Genomic DNA, 24,198 nt, shown 5'->3' with positions numbered 1-24,198 from the left:
TTCCCAGTACACTAAAAGTCCGAAAAATGACAGAGGGCGTGACTTAGAACTCGGCAGACGGGTTACTCCATCACAGTGGTGACAGATATCCCGTCCGCCAAAATATAAATCCTATTGGATATAATGAGATATATATAAATCGGAGGGCGGGACACAACATGGACGCATCACATTTCTTTACTCAAACCCAGCCCTTTATTTTCAATGAGGGTAGCTGTAGATTTTGGACCCCAGCTCATTCGGCACCTAATGAAAACTAGCAGGTCTGTACATTTTTTAAAACTAGGCACCTAGGGGTATCCAGTTCGTATGGACTTGCATATCTCTCACCGTAATTTTTACCCAGAATCCCTTGCAAACCTCAAACTTTGACTAAAAAACTAATTTTCCTCACAATTCTGTGATGGAAAGTTATGGAATCTGTGGGGAGTCACAAACTTCTATCCACACGGCAGTCCCTTAAGTCTACAAATAAAAATGGTAACTCACTTGTGTGGCTAGGCCTAGGACCAGTGACAGAAACAGATTGAATCAAAGTCAAACAGAGTCCTCTGGCGAAGACGCCCATTGACCATGGATTGATCTGTTCCTGAGGTGGGCACTAGGCCCAGCTACACAAGTGGGGCAGGGTATTTATTGGCATAAGTGGGATAATGGAGAGTGGTAGGAGTTTTGTGGATTCCTGTGGATCTCGAAGGTTTTAATCACAGAAATGGAAAGTGAAATGTGCAATTTCAGACAGAGTTTGAGGTGTGCACAGCATTGAGGGTAGGAAATCTCATGGGGTCTATGCAAGGCACACCACTCTGGATACTCTTGGTTGTCTAGTATTAAAAAATGTCTGTATGTAGGTTTGCATAGGCGGCGGTACAGCACGGCCTCATATTCAGCACCTAACTTATTGCTTATCTCTCAACATAGCAATGTTGGGGCTTTTGTGTTGTTTTTTTTTTTCACACAAGTGAGGTATCGTATGCAGGAAAGTACACCTTTTGGCATTGTTACCGTCCACCTTTTGCCTGACTCTGATGCATCTTTGACTGAATGTACACTGGGTTCCTGCTAACCAGGTTCCCAGTGCCTGTGTTGTTTCCCAAAACTGTACCTTTGTTCCCACAATGGCACACCTCTGGACTACATATAAGAACCTTGTAAAAGGGACCAGTGGTACCAAGGGCATTGTGACCAGAAAGGGTCTCTAAGGACTGTAGCATGTATTACGTCACCCTAAGAGGCCCCTCAAAAAACACATACGCACTGCCAAATCCCTTTGTGCCAGGTCTACCAGCATTGCAGGAGGCATAGATAGGTCACCCACACAGCAGGTCTTACCCTAATGCAGGATGCACGATTCCTCTTGTGAGGGCATAACCATGTTTTGCTGTTAAATGTTGATAGCTTTAGGATTCTAGGCACTTTACCACTGCTAATCAGTGCTAAAGTTCATATTCTCTGTACTCTAAACAGTTTATTTAGTTTGAGTCCTTACTAAAGTACACTGTATGTGCCCATGGACTGTAAATTAAATGCTACTAATATTTTTTGGCAGCCTACGCAGCACCCCTACATATATGCCTATTCCCTGCTGACGAGAGGTGACAACCTCGAAACACGTGTCCAGGGATGGCCAACGCGACAGTGATTTTTGCTCAAGACTCTGGCAGAGGCGCACCCGCTGAGGCTAATTTCATGGACCACAATGCTTTGGCGCAACACGCTGGTAGGACAAGCAGTGTGCGACCAATTGGACTTTCTTTTATAAGACTGAATCAGGCACTAACAACATGGGACTTGCCCATGTGAAAGTACACATTGCTGGAGTTGCGTCACTTTTGTGACACACTCCAGCAATGCGTCACTTTTGCGTCTACAGATACGTCAGAAATACTGACGTATCTGTAACTCCTTGCGACATGATGCGTCATATTATAAATATGACGCATCAATCATGATGCAAGGAGTGCACACTGAGAAGTGACGCATCGCTGCTTTCATGCAGCGATGCGTCATTTCTCATAAATGAGGCCCCCAATTTCTAACACAGACCCATTAAGGATCGCTGCCATCACTGGGATGGGTGCCTGCTGAGGTCTGCAGACCACAAAGTCTGTGATTGCTGTTTAATGGAGTAATCTTTTTTTTCTGTCCATCGGGTCTTTACCTACCGCAAACATGCTTTTGTACTTATGACCCATGGTTTTAAGCATCTGCTGCCGAATGCATCCACCCCTTTCCACTAGAACATGACACAATTGAGTATTTCTATACTCTTTACTAAATGGCCATATTATCAATTGCTCTATGGTATTTTTAGCCACCCACCCTTCTTCTCAAAAGTTGGGAAATCTTACCATCAATACTTTGCACCCTGTAAACTGTTGGAAATGGACGTAAATCATGAGCAAATACTTATGATACAATATGATTGGTACAACAGACATTGCGCTTTTGAGGCTTAGGTCATAATCCTGAGTGGCCTCTTATTTCTGATGAGACTAGTGATTACAATTATTGGACTATTGGAATTATGAGAACAATGGAAACACCGTGAATTTCCTAACTTTCACCCGTAGTTTTCGGTTGCTAAAACCAGCTGAAATCTACAGGTGAAAACCCAGCCTAAAATGATTAGTAAATGGGGTGAATGGACCCAGAATTACTGACATTCTGGTAATTCCTGATATATTAGTGGATCCTCAGAGTCTAAATTGTAACTGGATCGATTTTCCAAACCCCTTAGTTGCCTGTAATCAATAATTCTAGGGGTGTGGAAAATCCAGTCAATTTACTGAGCTACTAATGCCAGTAGCGTGCATTCTCTTTGGCATAACACACCCTTAGGTGAATTTGAAGGCTTCCTATCATCAAGGGAATAGGTATCCTTTTGCCCTCAAAGACTGCTCTCTTTTCCAGAATGTCTGGCCATTGCTGACAATCATTTGGTGCATGGTGGTGATTTATCACATAATTGGGGCTGGATTTACAAACAATACAAATAGTGATTATCAACTAGGGATTTATTCATGAATCACTATTTGTTATTCACTATCACTAATGTACAAAGAGTTTATTTAGCCCCTATTCCTTAAATAGCTATTCATATTGGGTTGCAAATAGGTCTACCCCATGAATATTAACAAGGTAGGTTGCAATTTGTGACCCGCTGCCATCACAGGGATGGTGGCCTACTGGGGTCAGCAGCCCACCATGCATGGGATTGATTTTAAACAAGCAATCTTTTTTTTTAAATACAGACTGTTTTCCTTAAAGGAAAACAAGATGTGTTTAAAATGAAAAAAAAAGTTTAAGTTTCATAATATTTTTTTAACTATTCTCAAAGCAGAAGGGGTCCCTTGGGGACCTCTTCCCATTTGCGAATCGGTTACCACCAACTTTGAGTTGGCGGTAAAGTGTGAATGTTTTGCAACTGCATTTTGATTGCAAACCATTCATGCATACCAATGCCAATCGGTATTTGAAAGTGATGGTCTAAATATGCCCCATTCAAATACTGATTTGCAAGCCCAAATTGCTTTTCAATAAAAGGTTACCAAATCACAATTATGGCTTTGCACATTTGAATATGCCTTTTTTGTATTTGCAAACAGCCTGATTCTACAAATCGGGCTGTTTGAGACCAAAAAACTGATTTGCACATCTATCCCTCAATCTTAAATATCCAATTTAGTGATATAGTAATGTACCAATTTAAAACACCTGAATTGTTCTAGCTTTTTGTAAGACCATTATTACCAGAGCTGTCTGCTCTGGGGTTTCTTTTTTAAGACTAGCAGTTTATGCCATATTGAAATATCAATTTTGACAATCATATTTTTTGGGAGTTGAGAACCAGACTTGCCAACCATAAATCACTAAGGGAGCTTTTGCTGCATAAGCTTTATCTAATGAAGTCAAAAAGCATTTTCCCACTTTCAATTACACCTCAATAACTCAAAAGGTCAAAAAGATACTTTATTCGGCCACTAAAAGCCATAAAAGCAGACATTTAAAAAGAACATTTGATCAAAGGAACAATAAGTTAAAACACCATGTCCTGTATGAACAATAAAAGAGCCAAAACACACAGATAAATGGGCTGAAATCAGCTATAAAATCAATAAAAAGACAAACACGGTTATTTCCAAGGCTAAGTTTGTAAACAGCAATGGATACAATCTATAAAGTGCTATAGTGGTGAAGCATTAAGTCTAGCACTATGATGAATCGTGGCGTAAAGACACAGAGTAACACAGTGATCCCTGGACGCAGCCTGTAAAGACAGACTAGCTACTGCAAAGGCAACCTCTTCCTGAGTCTAATGGTTCCCTGTAAAAAATCTTGTAACCCAAAATCAGACCATAGTGGATGATAACATTTGAAGATATAATAATGCTGGCCTTACTTGGGCAAATTGACAGTTTCTGAGCAACTGAAGTATAAACTTTCTGCGCAAGAGGTCATAATACTCACAGAAAAATAAAATGTAGGATGTCCTGCTCCGAAAAATTGTCACGTGGTCAGGGCTTTAATGTGCCTTTTGGGCACACCAATAGCCAGGGGACCAAGTTCAGACAGAATCCAGATAACACAAAGCGATGATAAGCATTGGTAACAAGAAGTAGGTACGGTTGTAACTGTGGACTCAAGCTCAGTGTGACAAACCTTCTCACAGAGGGCTTAGCTAACTCCTTCTCTTCCCTAAGCCCCTGCCGTTTGGCCAGGAACTGCTGTTTGATATCTCTGTTGGCTACCAGACGTAGAGGCCTGGGATTTAGATATAAATCAGGACAGCCAAGTCATTTTGTCTGTTCCATGATATATTTAGGCCAAGGAATGCATAGAGCCCCCTCGAGTATGGTGCAATCCATAACAATAAGTTGATTTAAAGGAGGAGTAGGACAGGCCCAGATTCTCAGCCAGCGCAACAGTTGGGCTACATCTGTCAAGTCTGAGATATGCCCCACACCCAGCTCGTTGTGTAGAATAAACACTTGGGTGGCGGATGGGAGTGCCTAAAGCCTGCGCATGAATTTATTCTCGGCCCCCTGGATGTCCCTCATATCCTTATACGTGGCATAGGGATACATTTTTCTTTACAGATCTTCAGCAGGGCTGGGTTTTGACCCCAATCTTTTAGCAAAGTCCAGTGTGGCCCCAGCCACTCTAGCGAAAACATTCTTTGTATGTATTCTTTGTGCGCACCAAGACCCTCGCCCGTCAAGTAGCACCCCTAAGTATGGGAAGGTTAGTACTTTAGTTGGTTCTAACCCCTTACAAAGAAACTTGACCTTGGCAGCCTTCCGAAGGCCTATTGACATTGTGCTCGATTTCATAAAATTAGTGGCTAAATCAAGGGAATCCATAAAGTCTATTAAACTGTTTAAAAGTTGTTGAAGATCCATAGCAGTTCTGGCAAAGAGGACCGCATCATATGCATACAGAAGTGCCGGGATCATCTTAGATCCGGCTCTTGAGATGTCTTTGCAGCTGGATGATAGAAAAGTCCCCTAGTTTATTAATATACAGGATGAACAACAAGGGGGCCAAAATGTGTCTCTGTCGGACCCCTCTCTAACTGCGCAGGCATTTGTCAAGCCTCCATACTAGTCAAATCTTAGCGCTGCTGAGGTTTTGTCATGGGCTGTATGTAAAAAGGCCACCAATTCTATATCCAAACCCATATCTCGTAGGGTCAACCATAATTTAGACCTGTTTACGCGGTCTAATGCTGATGTTAGGTCCATAAAAGCCATGTGTAAAATTCCCTTCTTGGCGATAGTGTATTTCCTAATTACTAAGTGCAGGTTAAGACATTGATCAATAACTCATTGGATAGATTATTTTCATGGCTGACATTTTGTGTTTGAACAGTCAGATCCACAACATCTTTTCATCGAGCACTAGACCCAAATATTTATACTCTGTCACACTTACAAGCCTGTGTTTGTTGATGTATCAGTATCCTTTATATTTCAATGTGCTGAATGTCAGAGTTTTTTTGAGGGGGTGTTTACTGGTAGCTGGCTTGAATCAGACTAAGTGAGCAGAATGATCCTTCCTTGGAGCCCCGGTGGGCCCTGGGGTCGGGGTCACCGTACTGTAGCCCGCCACATGTCCAAACACCTGGGATGGTGTCCTGGGTGCCCAAGGAGGACTCCCCTGGGACCTATGACTCGGCCCCGGGACCTGCTAGCCCCAGTCTGGGGCAGGCCCTCCCGCCCTGGGCTGGGTCTCCCAGCCTGCTGCACCACAAAAAGGCCCAGGATAGGAGTCCATTGAGTCCAGGAGCCCTCCTCCACATGTTAAGTTGCCTGTAAACCCCAGGCTGGAGTTCCTTCAGGGGCCACCTCACAGCCCCATGGCTGAGGCCCTCCTGGGGCTCCAAGCACCCGACCACAGTGTCCCCGTCCCCTCCAAAGACAAGCGGAGGCCCTTTCTTTGAGGAACAGCACTGTTATGATGGTCTTACCACTCACCTGAAATGCAGGTAGTCGGCAGGGGCGATGATAGTACTTCGACCCACCCAGAATACTCCTCAGCCTCACTGACCAACAGTCACAGTGATTCTGTCGAATATTCTAAGAGGGAAGGGCTTTTGGGACGACAAACAACAAAGAGAAAGAAGACACTGCAGACTCTGCCACCATGACCTGCCGGGGTCTTAACTACAGAATTGTCTGCTTCTTTTTATTCTAAATGATAATAACGTAAATTGTATCAGAAAATTTACCAGAAGCATGTTAACCTTAAATTCTCTATGCTTTCCATATCAATCACCTGATACATCAAGAACTCTTCATTGTTTGGCGCTCAGTGGTCCTCAACACAACTGTTCCAGCAATCGGAATAATGTGGTGCATTACACTAGGAGGAATCTATTACAGACAAAGAGAAAACATGCAACCTATAAATATTGTTGCTTACATTCTATTAGTTTCCTATGTAATATAAGAATATACTTATATATATATATATATGTTGTAAACTGTACTAATATCTCACCTTGGTATTATCTTTTTTGTTGTTTAAATGACCACTAGAAAATAACTTGGGAAATAAACCTTTTGGAAAATCATAATTTTCTTTCTGTACAACAGTTGCCTGTAAAAGTGCTTAAGTAAATAAAGAAAATCCTTAGGTGCAAAATGTTACTAAGACTGCCCACTTCTTCTACACCTGTGTTATTTTAAACGAGTTTTAACACAAATCTGAATTCTAAAATGAAGACTCTTAACAGTGCAATTCTAAAAAAGCATTCAGAGTTTCATTTTCCTATTTAGCAAAAGTCAAGAAACAAATGTCCATAATGTCCGGTAACAGCATCAAAGACTGCCTTCAACCTTAAAATTAGAGCTTCTCTGTTAGCAGCAATATTGTCTTTAAAAAGAAAGGACTTATCTCCCAGATTATCCTTATCCTGCGTAGGAGCCGTCTCGAAGGAATAACCCAAGCGTCCAATCCGTTGCTGGAAAACGGCACGATCCTCCGCTTGGCAGGAAACGAAGTCAAGCACGGAGTGAAGAACCCACATCCTATTTATATTAGAGGATGGGCGTTGGCTGCGTAACCAAACGCGTGTCAATAACAGTTTTGAAAACGCACGTGTTTTACTGCCATAGGGAATTCAGAGACGGCTGGTTTCTGTAAATAGGAATTTAACCAGCGTGTGCACCAAAGCAATATACCAAACACTCATACCAAATAATTGATGGTGCAAACATAACATTTTAAATAATAGAAAAAGCATACATAATGTTTGACAGAGTGTTCCATAAATGCAAGTACAAGATAGGTTATGTAAAGCATTAGTTAACCTGTTATTGAACCTGTTGAGAGAACACAGATGTGATTAATGTACTTGGCATGTGTCTAACAACAGATTATGCAAGATGATTCACCTGCTGATTTGAGTTGAATTCCTGACAGGCACAACCAGATGAGAGTCCCTCGAACCGAGCCATCTGATTGCTTTGAGCCCCTTGGCCACCTTGTCATTAGCAATGCTTTCCAATGGCATGTCCAGATGGCCGGGCTCCCCTGGAAGTCCCAAAGAGGGATCATTTGCTTTCTTAAACCTAGATAGGGCTCCAGGAGGCTGGGTGCGCTCATGCCTTTGGTGCTCTCTGTTATTCTGTGTGCTCGGATTACAAGAAAGGGGGCTGTTCTTCCTCCAGAATACCACGGACAGGATACCTTGGACCTCCTCGATGTCACGCAGCTCGCAGCCAGGTGCCGCCAGGGCCCGGTATGGCCTGCCAGGGCCCATAGGGACTCGGGTTAGCATGTGCCTCCCAGCTCTGCCCGATGGGCCATTCCTCTGAGCCTTCCTGCGCCAAGAGCAGGAATGGAAATGAAGCCAACATCCCAGCTTCCATGGCAGTCCCGATGAGGGCTCATTTGTTTCATTAAGTCCAGGCAGAGCTCCAGGAGGCTGATTGAGTTGTACCCGCTGTTACTCGGTATGCACAGATTACAAGAAAAGATAGTAGCCTTCCTCTGGATTACTAGCTACAGGGTACTCTGGATCCCTATATGGTCCGCATTTATTAGCTGGGTGACACCAGGGCCTGGGCTGGCTCAACTGGTCTCTAAGGGGCCTGGGTCCACACCTGTCTCCCAGCCTGGCCCAATGAGCAGTTCTTCTGATCCTGCCTTCCCCGAGAGCAGTTAGGGAGACAAAGCTCAGATTCAGCCTTGCACATATAAGTACACATGACCAGTACAGTGAAACTGTGAATGGTTCATTAAATCAGTTATGTTTCCTTTGATCGCTCCATCTGTTACTTGAATAACTGTGGTAATTCTAGTGCTAATACGTGCTGATGAGCGCTAACCTGATGGGATGCATCCACTTATCAGGCCAAGACCAATCTGGGTTCACCTGGCCAATTGCATGTCCCAGCGACCGCGATGATACATTGGATTTTTGGCCCTATCAACTTTCGATGTTACTTTCTGTGCCTACAATGTTGACCACAGGTAACTGGGACTCAGGGTTCAATTTCGGAAAGGGAGCCTGAGAAACTGCTACCACATACAAGGTAAGCAGCAGGCACACAAATTACTCACTCCCGATTTGGGGAGGTAGTGATGAAAAACAAAAATACAGAACTCTTTTGAGGCCCTGTAATTGGAATGAGTACACTTTAACCCTTTAATGGGGATCTACTGGAGGGCAAGTCTGGTGCCAGCAGCCATGGTAATTCCAGCTCCAACAGTGTATATTAAAGTCACTGTAGTTATAAACATCGTACTTGGATCTTTGGAACTAGGTAGCGGTACGCCACAAGGCAAGCTACCTCCTATCCTAGCCCATGCCTCTCAGCATCCCCTTGATGCTCTTGACTGACTGTCCTGGGGTCCAAAGCATTTACTTTGAAGAAATTCAAGTGCTCAAAGCAGGCCAGTCGCTTGAATATTTCAGCTAGGAATAATTGTATAGGACTCCAGTCCTATTTTGTTGGCTTTCGGAACTGGGGCCATGATTAGGAGGGATGGCGGGGGCATTCGCATTGTGCTGCTAGAGGTAAAATGCTTGGACTGGAGCAAGACGAACCTAAGCAAAAGCATTTGCCAAGACTGTTTTCATTAATCCGGAATGAAAGTCGAAGGTTCGAAGATGCTCAGATACTGTTGTAGTAAAAACAATGATGACGAGCGATCAGGTGGTGTTATTCCCATGCCCTGCCGAGCAGCTTCCGGGAAACCAAAGTCTTTGGGTTCCATGAGGGGTATGGTTGCAAAGTTGAACTTAACGGAATTGATGAAGGGCACCACTAGGAGTGGGGGAAGTGACTTAATTTGACTAAAAACAGGAAACCTCACCTGGCCCAGACACAGAAAGGATTGACAGATTGATAGCTCTTCTCAATTCTGTGGCTGTTGGTGCATAGCCATTCTTAGCTGGTCAAGTGATTTGTCTGGTTAATTCTGATGACATTGAGAGATATCTCGGAGTGAACTTTGATCCACACACAGGCCATACAAGAAACAGCAAAATAAATGAGATTCTCACAAATTGGCCTCAACTTCTTGGCACTTTACCACTCAAGTCCACTCAAAAAGTGGAAGTCTTGTGCCAGTATCTGGTTCCTAAATTGTCATTTAAATTGGAAATGGCAGGCACAGAGACAAAAACTCTAATAATTCTGGATCAAACAATAAATAAATATGTCAAACACTTCCTCCACTTACCTGCATACACCTGCAATGGTCTCCTCTACTCCAAAAGATCATAATGGGGCCTTACTATACCAAAGCTATGTACAACAATCGGACTCAATGAAATCAACAATTAACTATACATCAGAGTAACTCCAGATTTGTACATTGCTCACTCTTACATGTATGCAGAAGAAATAACAAATGAAAATATCAATAATATCATCAAAATCCACGAACTTAATTTTGTACACAGTAAATTCGTGAGCTTTGATTTGCAAGTGTTAGCAGCTAATGACTTAAGAAAAGAGGGATTTGAGAAATAATAAATATCTCCCTGTCCAAGGTGATGGTATTAACTATCAAGAAAACAATCCAACCTTGAATTTCTGGATTAGCAAACACAACAAACTAAAGGAAAACCAATACATAGCTGCACTGTTGCTATGAGCAAATGTTTTGTACACCAGGGAACCTACACTATAGGAAGAAATCGAACATTTGCTACTTGCAGACATTGGAAAGATGTTGGTGAAAAATTGCTCACATTTCAGGTACATGTTCTAAAACCAAGGTCATAAGGATCAAAAGACATAACAACATTTTGGAACTTCTCATTGATAAAATGAAAAGGTGTGGTTGGATGACATATACGGAAACTCATGTCAAAAACAATCAGGATGAACTACGAAAACCAGATGAACTATTTACCAAATATGATATTGCTGCTGTGATTGATGTTTTAATTTGATAGGAAAACTCACCACTTTCCCTTGAACTAGCATTTGAGAGTTAAGTTAAATATTATCCGTATTTATTACAAGAAATCAAAAATCTCACTGACTGTTCCACTGTGAAATGTCATGGTTTTCTTGTAGGCTATCCAGTATTTGGCCTCATTGAAATTATGTTGTAATGGCTGATTTTGGGTTACAAATGTCTTTCCCATTTCAGAAAAATGTTTGCCTGACTACTTTAATGGATACCCTGAAAATGTGCCACGTATTCATAGACAATTAACTGTTGAACTCAACACTCATCAACAAGTAATCTTCTGAGCCAAGCTTTTGTTTCTGTCCATGAGTACATGCGAACCTCCTCCACCACACCTGGGGGTTGGTCCCTCTGCCCCCAGGCAGGCAGGCGGGACGCAGAGGGGGGAATGTGGGAGGCGGCCTCCTCAACGTGCCGACCAGCACAGGGCACCACCCCTGTCCCTGCGCCACTAGGTACAGGGATGGGGGTATGATCCCTTGCGGGGCAACCAGATGGCTTGATCTGGATCCTCCTACTCCCACACAAGTTGTTGGGAGGCAATCTGCCCCAGGAAGGTGCCTCCCAAGCACCGACCTCAGAGTGCATGGCCACACTTGTTGTTGGATTGCCATGTGACAGGGTCTGGTTGACCCAGGACATCTGGTCGCTGGGTCATACTGGGCCATCTGGCAGGCAGGCTATGTGGGATGGGTGACCAGATAGCTGGCCGGCCTGCCTGTTGGGCCACTCCAAATTTTGTCCCTCCCAAGGCTTCTGTAAGACCCTAGGCAGGACCGTGGGGAGAGGATGTGGCTTGGTCTTATCCCTGCTTGGCTCCCCAGGCTCCAGAAAGGTGGAAGGCACCCACCCAAGGCATCACCCTGAGCCCATGGTAGGACAGTCACAGTCTGTACCCAGGGCAGGTTGACTGCAGGCAGGGGAGGACTCTCTTGCTCCCCCACTGGAGCTAGCGAAAGAGTGGAGAGCAGCCCTGGATGAAGGCCCAGCCACCAGGGCACCGAGTAGGAACAAGAGCCAGGGAGAGCTCAAAGAAGCCCTCAGCAGGTGCCTGGGTCCGTTCTTGAATGGCAGCAACTGTTGATGTCTCGTGCCACCCAGGAGGTACCTTCGGCAGATCCAGTACAAGGCTTACTGTTCTCTTAAGAATGAGTGGGGCCTGGTAAAGGGGAAGGGGCTGGCATGGGGAGCCCTCTCCCCACTTCTCCAGGAGACTGTGATCACGCCCTTGGTAAGAGCACGGGCAGGCCTCAGGTTTCATTTACCCTCTGTGCCACCAAGCGCATGTTTGGTGAAATTGGACCTGCGATTACAGACAGGGCGACCTCCCTGTGGAAGGTCCAAACCGGACTCTAGTCGATCAGGCATAGTTGGGCCTACTTGGTGACTGTGGGCTGCTTTTGGAAACACCTGATATTGGCACCAGTCAGGGCTTCCTAGCCACAGAGCGGACTGGGCGGGGCTCTGCACGGTCAAGGAGCCAGCAGGCAGGGGTCTGCGAGCCCACCAAGGCCCTGGGTTCCCTTTTCTGGCCCACGGTGTCATAAAGGGAACCTTGCCTCTGCTTGGCCTGGTTTAGAGGATCTGAATTGGGCCCCTGCTGGGCCATGGCATGGACGCTCCGGTCTGGGGCTCTGTCCTATAGCCTGCCGTGTCGCAAGGGGCATTGTACCGGGGTCACACAGGCTCGGGATGCTTGCCCTGCTTGGTTGGGTTCAGAAGCACGGAATGGGGCTCGGCCCGGGGCTCCGGCAGGTCCTGGTGTAGGAGCCCCTGTCCTGTGGCCTGTCGAGTGTCCAAACACAAGCGAAGTGCCCGGTGAAGCCTCTGCTGCATGGCTGGGTTCAGAACCTCTGGCCGGGCCCTGGGGTGGGCTCTCCCGCCCTTGGCTCCATTACGTAATGATATATTGCGTTAAAAAAATATGCCATATTAAGAAGTTACAAATGAAAACAAAGACATAAATGCATTTTTTTTCTACTCAATTTCAAGATTTGTTTGATTTCAACTGTTGCTTTTTATGGGAAACCCTTGAAGGATATACACATGTGACCCCTCGCTGAATTCAGAATTGTGTCTACTTTTCGGGCACATATAGCTACTACTAGAAGGAGGTTGGGCGATATCCCAGTAAAATGGCAAAACTGTGTTGAAAAATGTTTTTTTCTGATTCCCCTCTGCCTGTTCCTGAAAGCTGAGAAGATTGTGATTTTAGCACCACAAACCCTTCGTTGATGTCACTTGCAGGGAAAAAAACAGACACTTTGGGGCATATTATCAAGGGGGTTTATCTCCGCTTTTTTGGCTTTAAAAGCCAAGAAAGCGGAGATAAAATGATCTCCCTATTACCTAGCTGTTGCTAACACCAGTTAGCGACAGCTAGTAGGAGATAGCGACCATCTTGGGCCCTACTTTACATGTCAGTGATATTTATCACTAATGACATGCAAAGTGGGCGTGCCGAGATATTAGCGACTGGAAACAGTCGCTAACATCGCTATCTCCTATTACTAACTTTTGGAGATATTCGCGCTAAGCGCGAATATCTCCAAAAGCTAACACCTGCCCTGAGCAGTTCTTAGCCATGTTATCCAATGGGAGGTGGATAACATGGCTAAGAGCATTAGCTCCGTAATGCATGAATATCGCTGACTTTTCAGCAATATTTATGCATTGCGGCCGTTTTTTATTGCATTTGCGATAAACCTTGGTAATACCAAGGTTTATCTGCGATACAAATCGCCGCAGCTCAGCGGTAAATTTTTGTCTCTAACCAAGCAATAGCGATAATTATCGCTATTGCTTGGTAATATGCCCCTTTGTTCTGCAGCACTTGTTTCCCCCCAAAAACACATTTTTGCTTCATTTTGGCTAATTTCTCGGTCCCCTCCAGGGAAATCCACAAACTCTCGTTACCTTTAGAACCCCAGAATTTTAATAAAAAGAATGCAAATTTGGTGTAGACAATAACTTATGGGGGCCTAAGCGCGAACGACCCCAAATAGCCCAACAAAGGTTTAGCACGGGGTGTGCAAAAGGCCTGACAGTGAAGGGGTTAAAGCTCTGCAAAGTAGTTAGGTGTCTGTCTTTGATGATGACATTTGTATTTAACAGGCAACTCTGATACATTTCCAATATTTCAGGGTTCCATATGCAATAAAAGCACCAAACCATGTAATATAACGCATTAATGTGATAATGATGTATGTTTGTTTTCACAAGTATTAGCTGAATGAGTGTTCTATGTCCCATTTCCCTTCCCAGCTACTAGTATAAGTCTGATCTTTGTGTGCTAAAGCTCAGCTCTGGCCATTGCTTTGTAATATGAACAAAATTGATTTGTTTTGTAAATTCTTTTAAAATCAAAACAGCACTTGCGAGGAAGGGTATGAGGTGAAGGTTGCTAATGTCCCCTCAGCCCCGTTCTTCTGACAGCTGTCAGGCCAGGGATACGCAGTGCTGCCGGTGCTGATATATTTGTGTGAATGTCACTCAGCCCGGCGACATTCTCCCCAGGCGCCATCTTATTAGTTTATTTCTGTGGTGTGAAATCTGCTGCCGCTGCAGAGGTGCCATCTTTTGGCTGATGGTTTGTGTGTTTTATAGCGGCGTACATTAAAAGCGACAGCCACGCTCTCTGTTGAGGAAGAAGATGCACAGGCCTGTCACTCTGTAGCTCTCTTGACGCGGATGGTATCTTGTGTGTCTTTTGTCCACTTCCTTTTATGGAGTTGATCCCAATATGTCCAGTGAGTGATCCGATGAAAGAGCCTACGCATTGAAAGCTTTCACTTCATGAAATTATGGCCTCCGCATTCTAGAGTACGCATCATTGAACAATGGAGTGTATTGGAACAATGGGATACACTTTAAGGGGGCATATGGCAAGGAACAGAACCTAGTCAGAGTATAGAATCATTTCACTGCATAGCGAAGGCAGACTCTACTAGAAAAGGCATAAGAATGCTAACGATCGGTATTTCCTTGCCATTAACACGAGTTTGCTATTGTAAGTGATGTGGTGTTACATCATGTATGTAAATGTAAATCCAGTTCTTGTATAGCACATGAATCACCCCCAAAGGGTTCTCTCGGAGCTGGGGGCCGTTGGGAAGATTAAGTGAGCTATAGCCCAGAGTCACATGGTGCTGGGAAGACCCCTGCCGCCAGAGCTGGGGATCGAACCGTGATCCCCAGCATCCAGTGTCCGTTGCCCTCCCAGCCCTGTGAAGCAAACAAGGACCCCCTGATTTGGATCAATTTCCTGGGTCAGGGCAAAGCAATTTGTGTAAATAAAATACCCAGGCAAATCTCCAATGAACACTAGCACATGAACAGTGGCATTTGCCAAACAAATTTGAAATAAAAATGATCCTTTTATTGTATCATAAATGTATTTGATGAATGTTTGAACTTATGCATATGCTATAATGCTGAAATACGTTATCATGTATGTATATTAATGTACCAATTTTTTTTATCATTTAATTATGTTTTAGAATAGTAATTAAAATGTACCAAATGTGCAAAAAACGTTTTTTGATCATTTTTATTTCAAATTTGTTTGGCAAATGACGTTGCCCTCCCAGCGTCACACCTCTCCCTGTACAGGTAATGATGACTCCTGACCGAAGGAAAAAGCCATATCTGTTAACACAGCAAAATCCTGGTGCCAACTTTTCACAATTAAAAGCGGAAAGACAGGCAAAATTCTCCTTCTTCGCAATTGCTGGAGGCAGTAAGATAACTGGCAATCTCGGAACGGCAGCGAAAAATAAGCCATTTCCTATATTTGCTCTCTCCCACCTCGTCTTCGTTTAGCCACTTCTAAATATGCTATCGATGTTTTTCATTTTTTTGGTTTAATTTCCTTATTTGGCTTTTAGTACGAGTTACATGCCGTGAGCTTCTGGGGCCGTACTACATGAAGTGCCCCAGGTGCACAACAGGCGTTTGACCCCGCTTTGCGCTCCACTAGGGCACTTTGGTATTATAGAAGGGGCGGCTGACGCTCGTGCGGCCCCTTTTGTAATACCAATAGTACTGGCACACATAAAGCACCAGCGTTATCTACAGTGGGCATTCCCTCATTGCATGGGGGAATGCCCTATGCATATGAGGGAATCCCTATGCCTCTGAGCCCAAACCATATTACAGACGTGTGCGCACAGGCAAAGTAGCGAACTAAGAGTGACCATCTAAAAGGAGGTGCACTGTCAGTGAGCTCCCTGATGGCAACCCTCTGGAGAAGAGAAAGGGGGTCATATGGACCCCACCTGACATCCCCTTGCAGGCGGGTGCAGTCACTAACTGTACCCACCTGCATGAGAATCTCTAATCCTCTTTAAAAGTGCATGCAGGTGCATCCTACACTGTGACAACATAGAGCAGCTATAAAGCAGCAGCTCTGTTTTTCACAGGAATGCACTGCCCACAGGGCAGCACATGTTTGTGGCTGCCCTGAGAGCAGTAAATTCATGGTAATAGGGCGTAATTTCACTGTTTGAACCTGGCGCACCTTTTTACAGGTGCACTTGGTGCAAACAATGAAAATTAGCATTTACCATAATACAGCCCCCGGGGAACTTCTTCGGAAGCAATTGTGCACTTTATAAAATACATTGTATCGTGTTGTATATGCAGAGAATTACTGGCAGTTTTTCAGAGGCTGCATTTGATGTTCTTTAAACATTCTTGAAAATTTTGCTGTTTTACAGCTCATACGTAATGGGATGTCCATAGGTGTGCTACTGTACAGCATCAATCAGTTTAACAGATGGACACACTACTTCAGTACTGGCCAAGCTGAAGTTACGTTAAAAAGTGATAGAAAGTGCTGCACCATTGTCATGAGCATGTTAGGAGATGCATATCATGCTGAGCTGGTGTTAGTGAGAATACGTCAGCGAATAGATTGAATGAATGGGTAACTACATGATAGAGTGAGTGCATAGGGGATGGTTGAATAGGAATGTAGATGGATCACTCTGAGTAAATGAGTGGGTGCATAAATGGCTTAATGAGATAGCACATATACTAGATGGAGAATTCTGAAAGGGATTCTCCCATTTACATTTGCAGAGATGTCCACACCCATGAATCTCACTTAAAAAGTGGCATTTGAAGGCATGGTTTTTCTTGGTAGTTTGACATTTTCCAAAAATTAATGTTCGGCGCATTCACTAACTCCTGTGACTAGTGTGAAATTCCCTTACAGGGTATTGGAGAACAGATCACACCCAGCGTTTGGTGTACAGGATGGGGTTTTTACACAGGGTGATATAAATTGTACACTGTGAAAAAGGATTTGCACTTGCACAGGGGAATATGTTCACCCTTGATGGAGTTTTCTACTTTGAAGATATTCGCACAAGAGGAATAGGATCTTGGTCAGAATGCCATATGACCATTCCAGAAGTACACTTTAAAAGTTGCTGCTGGTGCAGCTTTCCGGAATTACTGCTGGGAATATTTGAGAATTCCCAAGGGTTGCAAAATTATGTCCAGTCAGACTTTCTGGCTAAAAGTTTCTGCCTTCCTTGTGAATAGAGCCCAATAAGTCGATAATGATCACCAACATTCATGTTGATACTAAAAACATAACTGACTAATAGTATAAAAACCCTTCAGATTACCCGGATGGGCCCAGTTCAGACGAGAAACGGTTGAGTCCTGTGTGCCGTTTCCCTGCAAACTAAACAACACTTGTCTTAACCACACATACGGGTGGTTTAGGCAGATAGTGGTCTAGTGTCCAGATGGGCGGGGAGAGAAAGAGGAAGCATTGAAACAGGAAGCTCCAAACGCGCACAGGTAAGTTATGCTGCTTAGTTTTTAGGGGTGGGGTTGGTTTAAGAACTCAGGACGAGGGGTGTTGGGTAGTTTTTGGAAGGGGGAGGGGTTTTGGGCTGGGGGAGACTGGGGGTATTTTAAAGGGCTGGAGCTGTGATTGGGGGCACTTTTTAGGGGTGGGGTCAGTTTTAGGGTTCAGGGCAGGGGAGTCGGGCAGTCTTTTTTACAGGGGTAGGGGGTTAAGGCTCAGAGGGGGAGGGGCAGTTTTATGGGTTGTGCTGGGTTTGGGGGGAGTTTTAGGGATGGAGAGTAGATTTAGGGCTGAGGGAGGGGGGTCAGAGTACTTTTTGTAAAGGGGCAGGGTTTTAGGCCTTAGAGAAAGGGGTAGGGGTAGTTTTAAGGGAAGTACGGGGTAGGTTATAGGGCTCAGGGCAGGCGGCTGGGGTCAGGGTAGTTTTTGGGGGAAACATCCTTTACAACGGAACCGTTACAACGCGGTACCGTTACAATGCAGGATTTACAACGAAAGTCGTTACAACAACTTTTTCTGGAGGGCGCTCTAGGATAGGGGATAGTTTAATTTACTATCCAACACCTTCCCTGCTATCCACGGGTACTGGAGTTGGAATAGTAAATTAAACTATTCACTATCCAGCACCCCACAACGCAAGTCGTTGTAACGACTTGCATTGTTAAACCTGCGTCGTAAATGTACACGTTGTAACGGTACGCGTTGTACCGTCATACATCCGTTTTTGGCAGGGTCAGGGTTTTAGGCCTCAGGACGGGGCAAGGGGTAGTTTTAAGGGCAGAGCAGGGTCGATTTTATGGTTTAGGGTGGGGGGCATAGTAGTGGTAGTGGTAATTTACCATGCATATCCCTTTAGCAAGTATGCCTTTACAACGAATTGCGATGTAAGGCATGAGTGGTAAAGGAATGCATGGTTAAGACACATTTGAAGTTGGGATTTCATTGTAGAGGCACGCATGGTTCAGCCATGCATGCTTTTGTCATACAACCATTTTAGAATACACCTTCCAGCAGATAAAGGGCCCAGAGACAGTCACAAGGGTCTAAAGATCAAGATTTCTAACAGCACTTTACTGTCTCTGCCCAAAATCCTCATCAACCACCTCTTGTTTTGAAATGAAGACAGTGGGCAGAAATAATGATAAGAAAGAATGCAGTAAAAAAATAACTCTTGAACACCTAATGTAAGATGACAAGTTTGGAAACATAGTTAATTATAGTTAATTAACAAGTGTACAAAGCACACAAAGGACCATTAATTGTTCGTATCACTTACATATTATTTCTAACAATAATGAGTAATCCTTAGTGTATCATAACATTTGCAATTATGCTCTTTAATCCAAACTTTATGTTTATATCTGCCTCATTACTATGCAATCCTAAGGGCATGCTCAGATTTGCACCATCACTCAATAATTATAGGGTCATATTTATAATTTTTTCATGTAACACAATGAAGCAAGACATAATTTGCTGAGCTGCGATGCGTGAAAGCGAGAGGGCAGGAATGCACCATATATAGCAGAATATGGCATATTCCTGATATCTCTTTGTGATAGTGCACTTTTAGCTGCCTAGCGCCAATGCAGGCACCTTTGCACCATGTTGCAAGTGTGCCTGCACTGCAGGTAGGATTGTTTATGTGCAGGAAGGGATACCTACCTGCCGAAAAACAATCTTTTGAGAATTTTCCTTTTACTACATATGCTGCAGAATGCAGCACACATAAAAAGATTTAAAAATGAAGAAAAATAAAGGTATTTATCCTCATTATGCCTCCCCTGGGGAAGGCATAGCATTTTCATGCATTCCCAGGTCTACCAATCATGATGAATCTGGAAATGTGCCGAAATCCATGGGTGGATGCGTGGGTACACTAACGTTCCTCCCACAGAAAGCCTCCCTGGGGCAGAGTAACGCAAAGCAGCGACTTGCACTACCTTGCATTACTCCAGATTTACTAAGCTTCACAGGGCCATGCAAGGTGGCCTTGCGTGGCTTCATAAATTTCATCTCGGTTTTATGTCACCCTTGCATTACCTTGTATGGTGTAAGGTCGATGCAAAACGTTGATAAATATGCCCCCTAGTGTGTTCAGAGTTGTCAAAATGTTCAGTAATATTTAGAACACATTCAGATTATCCCCATCACTCAATAAAATGATCAGAGCATGTTTAGGTTTGTGCTTTCACTCGCTAAGTACAAGCAAAGGGTTGGAGTGGACAACCTGAACATGCATCACTTATGTTCAACTAAGTGGGCTTCTTCAGTATTGAAACGAAAAGCAAGGATTTTCCAGAGAGCGAGACACACTGGAATAAAATGCTGGGAAACTAAAATAAAGTGTTGAGCACCACAAGTTAAGGATGCTATTTTTGACAAACCATTTTGCTTGCTGGACATTGTAAATGAAAGATGATAGTAGACAATACTGTTTACATCTCTGACAGAAGAGTGAGACATTCAAAAACATAAATACGCATTCCTATTTTCAGTTTCTATTTGTTGGGAATTCCGGTGTGTGTATATATATATGCGGGGATCAAGGAAGGGATTATGCCAGTTCTACTCTCCAATAAAGACCTTTCTCCTGATTTCCTCGCGTGGCCCCTTCCTTCTACTTGCTGGAGGTTGTTGTGGATATTGTCGCGTCAGCCTGAGACACGTTAGGGGGGCCCCGTTCCGTCAAGTTGGCTGACTGATTACTGGTTCCTGCTGATGCAGTTTTGTTTGCCCAAGTTATTGGATTGTGTCAGCCCACTTCTCATGTGCGGGTTAAGCAAGGGACACTGCCAGTCGGCAGCTTGTGACTGCACAAGGAGTACTGCTACATTGTTACCAGCTCATGACCCGGCTAACCTGTGCTCCGGAGGTTGGAACGTATGCGGGGATCAAGGAAGGGTCTGAGGAGTGTATTCAGACTGAACACACAGCGCTTTTTCTCTACATTGCACCACAGTCATTTGGACTTCATTTTAATTTTCCCCACATACCACCCACCCTGGTATGGAGCATTCTGGGCGTTGCCATACCTACAGTGCTGTCACATGGTGGACGATCACATGCTTGGGGAGGTGCGAGCTCCGGAACGGGGTGGAATGCAGGATGCGCTGCTGTGTGTTGTTTGTTTGGCAGAGGCATCTGAGGAAGGCAATTTAGCCAAAATGCATTATGCCAATTCTGCTCTCCAATAAAGACCTTTCTCCTGTTTTCCTTAGAACTAATGCGGCGGTCAGGTCAGCTCCTGTGATGAAAGTTTTGGGGTAATTCATCAAGCGAGGGCCGAAATTTTCTCCATGTTCATTTCCATGAGATACTTAGGCATGGCTACAGCCTGAATCGCCGAACGGATTGACACCAAATTTGGCAAAAAGTTAGCTCTTTATCCAGAAAGCACTCTTTTTGTTAATTTGAGTAAATCCATTCGGTAGTTCCTGAGAAATTTAAACAATTCTCATATATACAAATATGGCCATGGAGGATCCGCGGACTCTCCCGATCTCCAGCCTGTGATGTGATTGTCTGCCAACACTTCAAAGCAGAAGTGTTTGGCAGCCATCTTGTGAATGGGTTGAACTGAGTCACAAGAAAAAAGGTTAAAAAAGGATTAAAAACAAGAAAAAGGGTCAGGGTAGAAACACCCTGACCCCCTAGGCCTGCTCAGGGCGTCCCACAAGGAACCCATGGGACAAAAAAAGTGTTTTTTTGTAAAATATAACACATTTTGTTGGGAGTCGCATAGGGTCAGAGAATCCTGCTGAATTGCTTTTTAAAAATTAAGTGCGGGTGGGCCAGGTCCTGGGGACAATGATCTAAATATATGTGGGGACCCTCATGGGCCCCGCAACCCCAGGGACAGCCACCTTCCCGGGGCTATGTTCATTAAACGGGTGGGGCCACACAGGCCCCCACAGCCTCGGGAACAACCACTTCCCCGGGGCTTTATTTAAAAAAAAAAACATGGGGGGCTCTTACCCCTCACCCTTCCCCGGGGACCTCCACTTCCCTGGGTCTTAATTTTTTTTTAAAAGGCATGGGGGCTCCTACCCCCAATGTAGCCTGGGTACAGCCACCTCCCCGGGGTTATATTCATTGAAAGCGGGGGTCACACAGCCCCCCTGCAGCTCCGGGGACTAGCACATACCCTGGGCTACTTTAAAAAATAAAGTGTGGGGGACACATTGTGGAGCACCACCTTCCCAGGGCACAAGTTAATCAAATGCGGGGGCCATTGCGGACCCCCGGGCCCACCACCTCCCCGGGGCTACAAATAAGGTGGGAGGGGAGCCGAGCAGCCCCCATACAGGAGCCCTCCATGGCCCTGGGAACAACCAGGGCCGGCTACAGCAATGTCCTGGGGTGCCTACCCCGTGACATTGCAGTGTGCCGTGACATGGTGGGAGCCATAGCAAGCACTGCTTTGTTTCTTGGACGCAAGAGCATAGAAAATGCTCTCACTTCCATGAAGCATAGCAGAATTGCTTTTGGACAGATGGAGCTGCATGGTAGAAGCTCCCTCTGCCTAAAAGCATTGCCAGCTCCTACAGGAGGTGGGGAGCCGGCAGGGACTGCAGGGGCCATGGGGCTCCCCATGGTCCTCAATGAGAGGCCAAGCACCAGGGAATTGGGTCCCTGGGGCCAAAAAAGGGCCTGGGAGGGAGACCACTCACCCCCTCCCTTTTTGTGTGTGTGTGTGTTTTTTTTAATGGTCTGGCCCCGGCATATGGGGACCCTAGAGCTGAAAATGGCCTGGAGGAGGGAAGCCGCTTGGTCCTCCTCCCCTATTAAAAGAAAAATGTATAGAAAAGCCAAGCCCCAGGGCATCGGGTCCCAGGGGCCTATATCGGCCTTGGAAAGGGGGCCACCCTCCTTTTAAAAAAAAGAAACAGAAATGGCCAAACCCAGGGGATGGGTCCCTAGAGCCAAAAATCGGCCTGGGGAGGGGGGCCACGCAATGCACTGCTTATATATTACATCACTCATGGCATGGTCAGTGACATCACTGATGACATCTCAAATGACATCACTGATGACATCGGCGATTACATCATCCACAGCATCTCTGATGCACCCACTCACACTACTGTAGAATCTTTTATACACCGATTGATGCTCCCACACAACCTTTCACAAACCCGTTCACAGAGCAATACCAGTACTTACACCCCCACTCACTGATTCATTGATTTAAACACATATTCACCCACTCATGCATACTGCTACTCTCAGAACCACTCACTTACTAATACAGCTATTGACATATCCACTCACACAGACATACAGGTGCTGACACAGCGAGTCATACTGAGTCAGCCATAGAACTACTCATACCCTAGACACTCACCCATGTAGTCAGTCATACAGCCACTTACTCACCTAAACAGTTACACATCCACTCAATTACTTAATCAGACAAATGGGAACACATACTCACTCAGCTATACAGTCACTGACAGAAGCATGAACTTATCCAAATAGCCACTCTCACATTCACTCACTCACACATACAGTAACTCACATACCCCATCACTCACGTATACTGCCTTTTACATACTTAGTCATTTACCCATATTGACATATACACTCAGTCACCAACACAGCCATACATACACTCACTCACTCATGCAACTTAACATACTTGCAACAGTACCCATAAAGCCACTGACTCACCCACTCACTTATCCATACAAGCAATCACACATCTCCTCACCCACAAACACAGACACCCAGACAACCATAGATGTAATCAGACAACCAATCAATCACCCATATAGCCATTCACATACCTACTAACACACTCATGCACCCACTTAGACATTAACTGAGACAGACACACACATTCACACAACCAGTCACTCACCCATACATTCACTGAGACACCTAATCACTCACTTGTACAGTCAGTCAAGCACCCACTGAGTCATCCATACAGTGACTCATAAACCCACTAATTCACCAATACACATTGGTATATATATTGAACACTCAAAACTTTTAAAAAACACTCAGTCACTGGATGATGTCATCACTGATGTCATTTGATATGTCATCAGTGATGTCACTGACCATGTCTTGAGTGATGTAATATATGAAGTCATAAGCAATCCATTACAGAGGAGTGAGGTATAGCCACCTCAGCGAATTATAAGATGAACTATAACATCCCTCTAATCTTTGTTTTTTTCAGTGAAAAAAATATATAGATATATGTGTGCGTGTGTGTGTGTGTGTATATATATATATATATATATATATATATATATATATATATATATATATATATATATATATATATGCAGCAACAGCAGTTTTTCAAAGGCTCCGTACAACGACCCAGGAAAACCACACGAATCCAAACGTAGGTAAAGGCACAGAGTTTATTTAAAAGCTAAAGTCCAACAAAATCTGACGCGTTTCGGGCATCCGCCCTTGCTCAC

At 44.5% G+C, this 24,198-nt stretch overlaps 1 pseudogene; it reads left to right on the top strand.

Annotated features, from left to right (window-relative positions):
* The first annotated feature begins 8,648 nt into the window (after nucleotides 1-8,648).
* LOC144783634 (18S ribosomal RNA) lies at nucleotides 8,649-9,725 on the top strand (annotated as a pseudogene).
* Nucleotides 9,726-24,198: the final 14,473 nt, after the last annotated feature.

This window comes from Lissotriton helveticus, chromosome 9 (genome assembly GCF_964261635.1).
Source record: "Lissotriton helveticus chromosome 9, aLisHel1.1, whole genome shotgun sequence".
Taxonomy (NCBI): domain Eukaryota; kingdom Metazoa; phylum Chordata; class Amphibia; order Caudata; family Salamandridae; genus Lissotriton; species Lissotriton helveticus.
This window is presented reverse-complemented; position numbering and strand designations above follow the sequence as displayed.